Consider the following 8640-nt stretch of genomic DNA (forward strand, 5'->3'; position numbering starts at 1 on the left):
CCATGCTCATTTGGTTGCACATTCTGTATGGCTATTTTTGTGCTAAATAGCAGAATTGAGTAGTTGTGACAAAAACCGTATGGTCCAAAAAGCTTAAAATATTTACTTTCTGGCCCTTGACAGAAAACATTTGCCTACTTACTCTTGGTATAGCAATATCGATAATTATATCATAGCTAAGCTTTCCATTCTCTGACGTACTCCTCAAAATTGGCTTAAGTTTTTCTCTCATGCCCATACTTATAAATAGTGTATGTACGTATGCATGGAAAGATGTTTGCTTGCAAGTAATTGATTACTTCCTCCTTCTTTCTATCCAGAAGAGGAGGTCAGATAGCTGGTCTTGTTTGAAAATCCTCCCTCTGCCCAGTAGCTAATAGGCTTCTACATAGTAGAAAGTAGAAATATGAATTAATGCATGGATAAATATGCATCTTTTAATTTATTCTTTCGATAGAAGTCTCTGGGAATTGCTCACATGTCAGTCAACTAGGGAAGAATCTATTTTATATCAATTTTTAAAATATATATGCAGGTTCAACTCTATGACAGATGACTAATTGTTTAGTATAAATTATGTGTTAAAGTTATTGCATGGAAATTGCATCTCTAAATATCTAACTTACACATGAATTGCTAAGAGGGAAAAACACTTTCTATTTTTGCATTACATGTTTGGGATGGTGATACACAATTATAATATTTAGAGTACTATGTTTATTGAAATTCTTATTCTAAAATGCAAATAAGAAAAGTTTTTAGAGATTTTTAAGGAAGTTAATCAGAGCTGACAGAGAGCAGAGATCATTGTAGGAATTCATTAAATGTAGTTATTTTTATATGTTTAAGTAAAGTGAGGCCTTAAATGGATCTTTTTATTTGTTATAGTTACTGTTCATACTTCAAAGCCTAATTTACATTTTTTAATATCTGAAGTGATAGAATTTTGTTTAAAATAATTTTTAAAAGGAAGTTTTTAACAAATTTTAAAGAAGTTTTAGAATAGTTTATAAACACAGATGCCTTTAAAATCAAGAATAATACCATGTTTTGGTTAAGAGTTCCATTCAGCTCCCTTCCCATAAATAGTTTAGGTACTATTTCTCTTTTCTAAAGCATAGGCCCCCAATAAAATGAATACCGATATTATTTGGGGCATAGCTTCTTCTTAAGCATGATATAAGGAAAGAATACACTCTTAATTTCATTAAAAATACACTCTTAATTTCATTAAAAACAAATAAACACCAACCTATATATTTTCTGGACTGTCTCTTTGGATTTCTAATAGCAAAAAATATTAAAATGTAATAATTTCTAATGGCATTTTTTGTATATCTTCTCTTTTAAATGGATGTTAAAAAAACTAGCTGTTATGACTGGCTTTTGGAAGTAAACATTTTTTCCATTTATAAACTTGTAACAATTACTTAGTCATGTAAGTTAAGATTACTCCATATGTTTGATAGAAATATTAAAAATGATCCCTAAAAATAAAAAAAATCATGCAGACAAATTAACTTTATTTTTAACACTCACTTCATCCTTGAAAATTTCAGTAGGTTAAGCTATATATTTTGAAAGCAATTAGAATGGGTGTGTGTTCATATTCACGCTATTTTTAATTTTTCATATCAAAGATGAAATCATGAATATTTAGCATAAAAATTTAGTTCAAGAAAGTTATAAGGGCATGACCAAAATTTTGCCTAAATCTTACCTGTTGGAAAATTTATTCATAGATTTAAAAAAGTTTGAATCAGAAAATCAAAAGGAAAAATTCTTAGTGGACTACATTAGGGGAAGTGATGATAAAGAGCACCCTTCATAAGGCATGAAATTTACATGTCAAACAAGAGCATATATAAACAAAGTAGGCCTTTCAAGAATGGGGATTCAGTATAAATATTTAATTACATAGATGATGGAGGGTTGTACTATCAAAATTTTATCACTGAAGTAACCCAGATTGAAGAACTCCACACAGCAGTTACCACTCGTGGGTAGGGGCCCATAAAAGAGAGGAAAATGGAGCTAAAAAATGGAGAAGTTTAGAGGAGAGGAACCGTTTTGTATGGGGGTTTATGGAAAAAAACAGGGTGGAGGTGAGCTCGAACTCTGGGGATGGTGCCTGACCACGTTTTTGCTGGTATATCTAATGCAGTGCGAGAAGCTAAAGCTTATCTGTGATAGACAACACTGGGGACCGGAATTAGGTCCAAGGCAAAGTCAGTGTTTTTGCTAAGCTAGAATTCTATGGTAGGATACAGCCGTTGGAGTGCTTTTCAGTGACACCCGGTTAGTTTATTATCAATAATTCATTTCCCTCCAACCTACTCTCTGTACACTTTTAGTAGGCCAACCTATCACTTAAGTTTGAGTTCAGTAGCTGTTTCACTACTGTGTTCAAACAAGACTGCAATACGATTGTTAGAATCTTCACATATCTACCAGAATTGGTTTTCTGTAAATATAATATTAATGATCAGTAAAGCATATAAATACGTATTTACCTAATATATAATGATGAGTTCACTTATTTTAAAGGCATAATCTTTGTTGTTGTGTACTGAATTATGTACACCAGGGATGATCGGATTCCAGAGAGTGTCACTGGCTATGTCATGGCATTTAGATGTCTGAGTTAGGTAAAGCATGTACGAAGCACAGTAAAGAAAGACCTCTCTTTCAATACACCTGTGAGAGAGCTCCTGTGTCTTGTTTATTCTAGAAATGGCATAAAAGCCTGTGTACTCAAAATGTTCCATGACAACACTCGATTCGCTTTTCATAAATTATATGATGTACCGAAATGCTCCTTTTTAAAAATCGTTTTAAAATAATTTGTGGCAGTTTGAAATCCAGATATATTCATAATATATTATTGTCTTTAGACGCTACTTGACTTCACTTCTGCTTGCTATTTCATGGATGTATTTATTAGTCATTATACATTTATTACTTTTGATTGTGCTTAATTACTGTGCTGTGGATGGATTTTGCTCTCTTGATTTGTACCAATGTCATCTATGCATAAACTTGGAATGCTTTTATTTCAAGCAAAATGTAGATTGATAAAAATTAAACATAGGTTGAAACTTTTGACTAGTTATTAGATAATAGAAATGATAGTCTAACCAAAGGAGATTATGAACTTATTAATTTTCTCTAATGTAGCAACTTATTATTTAAGGTAAGGTTTTATTTTATAGTGCTATAGAATTTCTATCTTATTATCATTATGTTTGTCAGGATGTGTGCTTAGATTTTGCCATATGTCTATAGTCTAACTTTGGTCGCCCTGAGTGCTTCTTTTTGGTTGGCCACCAGGGTAAGTCTTACTGTGCTCATCTTGTCTGCTGAATGGTGAGGTGCTGTGCAATATCTCATTGAGCCAAACAAAAGTTTTGGATAAAAGATGTTTTTAAGTAACACATATGTGGAAAAATTGCACCTGAACCAATAAATGTGTTAGGGAATAGTGGATACCATATATACAATCTAGCTGGGGCCATTATTTTTGAGCCCATAGAAATTTACAGTACAAATGAGTATAAGATGTTTGGTCAAAACCATTGCTAAATCTTAAAATGATGATAAGTGATGTCCTCTTTTCTTTCTAAATATCAAAGCAGTTATAAAAGAGTCAGATCAATGAATATTAAAATATTGTCTTCTTTGATCAAAAGCAGAGCTAGATTATATATTGGGTCTTTGAACAAACTGGACTTCTTTAGATGTACTCCCGATTCTTGCCTTTGAATGATATGCTGGAAGAAGTGATTCTCTCTACAAAGCAGTTATATCATACTTGCTGACTCACCCTCACCCAGCCACATTGTAGGAGACAGAGAGAAACAACTTTTGGATATGATTCTAAAAGCTTGACTTTGTCCCAAACATCTGCCTACATCTATTTACATGTAGAAGCGAGAGTAGTGAAGTCTTCGACTGTTCTGAAAGCAAAAGATCTGCAAAGATAGAATAGTATGCTCCATGTTTTCTACCACCTGCCACAAGGACCTATTGCTTCATGTCTAGCCCATTTGGAAAATCTGAAGTGTAGAGAAAGAAGACATGTGTTACTAATCTAGAACCTATGTCAAAGAAGTATGAGTACTGGGATTATCATTGACTGTAATGTCCCCAAAATTTGTTCAGATATTTCTTTCTAGCATCTAAAATACCTGGTGCATGAAAAACTGTTACTGATGTTTCCTCTTTATTTGTAGATTACCTCCTTTTTATCTCTCAATGAAGTTTTAAGATTTAAGGTTCTTGATGTTTGGATTAATGAAATTTTACTAGAATATACCTCTAACATATGACTCTAACAGTTCAAACTATTTTTTTAAATTATAAACACAACTTCTTTTTTAAAATACCTTTCTTTTTGAAACCTCTTATGACTCTGCACACAATTTACAATTTTCACACAAATATTTAATAATTTTTAACTTATATCTGATTATCTGATTATCTAATATCTAATGGATAGATAAATGGATAGATAGGTAGGTAGATGATAGATGATAGATGATAGATAGATAGATAGATAGATAGATAGATAGATAGATAGATAGATAGGGATAGATGATAGATCAAGCTTCCAAATTATATATTTGGTAAATTACTGGAATTATCCACATTCCTAAGTCAAATTTTATAAACTTGAACACATCACACATCATACACACTCCAAAACAAAACAGAGCAAAAAACCCCCAAAAACCTAAAAGCCAGTTGCTAAAGATTTAAGAGGTACAAATAAGGGAGATATTCTATTCTCTCTCTACCCCACTCAAAGATGATTATTTTCATTTTACTTCCCAAATACTTTCCATAGCAAAAACATCTATAATAATCCTAAAGGACTTGTATTATTATGTTTGTAATAAGTAAATAGAATTCTTTTGAAAATAAGACAAAATGATGAGAAAAAACAGCCTTCAGTACGCTTCACTTAAATAAATCTTTAAAAATATGCTCCAGAGGTCAAATTTAAATTATTCATTTATTTTGTGAAATTACAGCAGAAGGTAATGTTGACCCGTAATCAGATTCTCAGATTGGTAATAAACATTGAGGAAGGAGAGCCTTATATTATATTTGAGCAAAAGTATAACATGCTTATAAACCCTACATTTTAATCATATCATGATTATGAAGCAAGCTACCATGAGAAATAAGTAATGATTAAGCACTATCGATCATATTTTAATACATTACATAATGATCTATGATACAGCATAATTATTTACATGCAGACAGGATTTTATAAACATAATCTCAGGCAATTTTACATTTCACCTTAGTGACCTTAGAGCAGTAGTGTGCCTGAGACAGCTTACAGTGGCTCATAGAACCTATCAGCAGCGTATCTTCTTCATTTGCATTTAATGAGGACATGTAGGCTGATTTAAATCAGGCATGGAGTATGTTTCTCATAAAAGTTGATGAACACTTCAGCCAAGACTTCTTCCTACCTAAAGGAAGAGCCTGTTTTTAGACCCTTACCAGCATGCCACTGCTTACAGTCCAAATAAAATATTCAGAATTCATAATTTAAAATATTTTTAATTTAGCAAAATACATTATTTTGACTTTTCCTCATGATATGAACAGACAAGAAATATTCAAATCTCTTAATGTTTAGTCCAAGAATGATTTTAACTCTGCTGACATTTAAATATACCACATCATTCTTTCTTCCTTCAGAGCAAGTGCAGAGTTGAATTTTGTTATGAATTTCTAACCAAATATTTCTTCATTCACATTTATATATAGTTGCCTGCTTTTAACCTTTCAAAATGAATGATAAATTGCATCTGCCAGTGAACCAAATCACCGTTCAGCTAATATAATCTTTACTTAAGATCAAATAGGCACTGATCGTTTTACAGATTTTATTTTATTACTGTCAGTTGGGTCATACATTTTTCTAAAGTGAAAGTAAGAAAACAACCAGTTGAAATATTTTGAAAGATAATGTTCTGGAAGGTAACAATTCACTGTTGAAAACCACAGTGAGATTGCTGACAAAAGATCAAGTTCTGGTCAATGAAACACAATTTGCTTTCCTCCTTCCTGTAACTACTCTTTTGTAATGTATATAGATGTGAAAATGTAAAAAGTATTTTTTTTTCTATTAAAGAAACAAACATCTCTTTTCAGCATCTTTGGGACATTGAATACTAATAATATAATACAACTAAATTTAAAGAGATGATTTATTTTACATAGAGGGATATATTTAGAAATACAAATACATCTTAATTAGCAATCTCTGACTAGAATCAGTAAAATGTTACAGTTGTTTCTTGCAATTATTGAACTTTCAGTAATGCACACACACATAAACACACATACCCCTCATATTTCATTCTAAAGTTTATAGATACTTAAAGGCCTTCTTTTACTTAAGCAGGGCAAAAAAATATAAAGTTAGTGTCTTACCTTTGGAAGTTGTCTTAAAAGTTTTCAACTCTTTAACATTTACAGAAATCTCTATAAAACCAAACATTTATAGGATTGTCTTTTGAGATTTATGAAGGTGGAAAAATTGAAGCCCTAATTTTTCCATCAAACTCTCCTTTATCAGAGAATGATAGCTAATCTTTATGGTAGTAAGACAGAGAGATATGCTAAGTTCAGAGAGGCCAGATAGGTAAATGTGTGACTACGATGAGAACATTGAAAACTGTATTAATTGATGGCCTGAAAATGTACAACTGTACCATTGAGAAATTGCTTTTACCTATTCAAGCAGGTAGCATAAACCTCTGTAAGGAAATGAATGAACTCTCTTAATAAATTGAACATCTAGAAAATCTAAAACTATTAATTTGAATATGGCAACAAAGTAAATTGGACAGATTTTAATTCTTTGAGCCTTTAATAAAATCAGGCAATCAAGTAAAAAAAAGTATAAAAGAAAAATGCCAAAATGAAAAACAACAGTAAACTGAACAGAGTATAGGCAATTGAGAAACATTAAAAGCTTAAAAATTACAAAATTGTAAAAACCTGAACGAAGATATTCATAGAGTGCCAAGAGGACATTGCATTCATAAATTAAGTAACATATATATATGTGTGTATATATATATATATATACACATATATATATGTATTTTTTCAAAGTAAGTTATAATTGTTCTACTCCAAATAAAATTGAAAGAAGAACTAGCATAAAAAGCAGCCTCTAGTGAAAAGTATAAAACTGAAAAGGAAAGAAATGGAAAATATGAGAAATACATTTAAGAGGTTCAACATCACAAGGAAAATGTGGGAGGGCATAATTAGCTAAATATGAACCAGTAGTAGAAGAGAATTCACCAGACAGAATAATATCATACACTGAGAAATACTAAGACTGTTTAAAATGACGTGACTTTAGACAAATCACCAATCAATGTTATAATTTTAAAGATAAAACATAAAAATAATAAAAGGCAATGTACAACACAAAAAGAACAAATGTAGCATCATATTTTTGCATTAGCAATGATAAATGGTAGAAAATAATAGTTTACTGCTTTTAAAGATTTGAATGCAATTAAAAAAAAATTGTCATACACATTCAAGCAATCAACCTGGAGAACAAAAGTCGTGTTTCGTCAAGTAAGCACATGGCACATTTATCTCTCTTGCACTCATTTTCAGGAAATTATTTGAGAATTTAATTTAGAACATTATGGAACTAATCTAAGAGAGAAGAGGTTGTGATAGCTATCAACAGTTCTTTAAAACCGGTGAAACAAAGATCAACAGGAAGACAGCTGTCTAAGAAACCATCAAGGAACCTAGTCCCTGATGGAACAGAATAGAGAGCTTCAGAATAGAGCTTTTTTGGAGAAAAAGAAAAAAGTAGAAAAGAAAAAAGTAGACAGGGGCCATTATAAAGAGAAGCATTTCAAAGAGAAAATAAGAGTAAAGAGAAACTCTAGAAAAAAGTAAGACCCAAACATCATCACAAAAAAAAAAAAAACTATAATATTAAGAAAATCCTACCTATATGAAGCAAATTAATTGTGGCTGGCAGATTTAAACAAATGATAGAGAATTTTAATTTGAAGGCATATGTTAAATAATGTGTGTGCCTAAAGGACCTAGCATTAGATCTAAAAAATAATATGATCATAACACACATGCATCCCAGAATAGGTTGCATTAATTTATATAGTAGTTGCATAGTAAGTGTTGTTTTAACTTCTGTGACCAAAGCACGGGAAAACTTCATAATGGATTTATGATATAAATTAATATGTTAAAGACAGTGACAAGGTCTATGGCCATGCCACCCTGAACAAGCCAGATCCCGTCTGATCTTGGATGCTAAGCAGGGTCGGGCCTGGTTAGTACTGAGATGGGAGACCACCTAGGAAGACTAGGTGCTGTAGGCATAAAAATTAAATTAAAAATAAGGGATTGTAAGCTGACAAGATCCTTGCAGTCTGTGAGGTGAACCAAGGGTTGCCTCGCCTTAAAAAAAAAAAAAAAAAAAAAAGACGGTGATAATATAAATATAAATGGTCTTTGTAGAAATTAGAATAAGGATGTGGGATGAGAAAACTAGAGGTTAGTATGTGAGACAAACACATCTTAATATGGGGAATACTGAGACCTGTGAAAATTTAA

At 31.5% G+C, this 8640-nt stretch overlaps 1 pseudogene; it reads left to right on the top strand.

The window, feature by feature from the left end:
* The first annotated feature begins 8286 nt into the window (after nt 1–8286).
* LOC111737506 lies at nt 8287–8405 on the top strand (annotated as a pseudogene).
* Nucleotides 8406–8640: the final 235 nt, after the last annotated feature.

Source organism: Pteropus vampyrus, unplaced genomic scaffold, assembly GCF_000151845.1.
Source record: "Pteropus vampyrus isolate Shadow unplaced genomic scaffold, Pvam_2.0 Scaffold27, whole genome shotgun sequence".
NCBI classification, from domain to species: domain Eukaryota; kingdom Metazoa; phylum Chordata; class Mammalia; order Chiroptera; family Pteropodidae; genus Pteropus; species Pteropus vampyrus.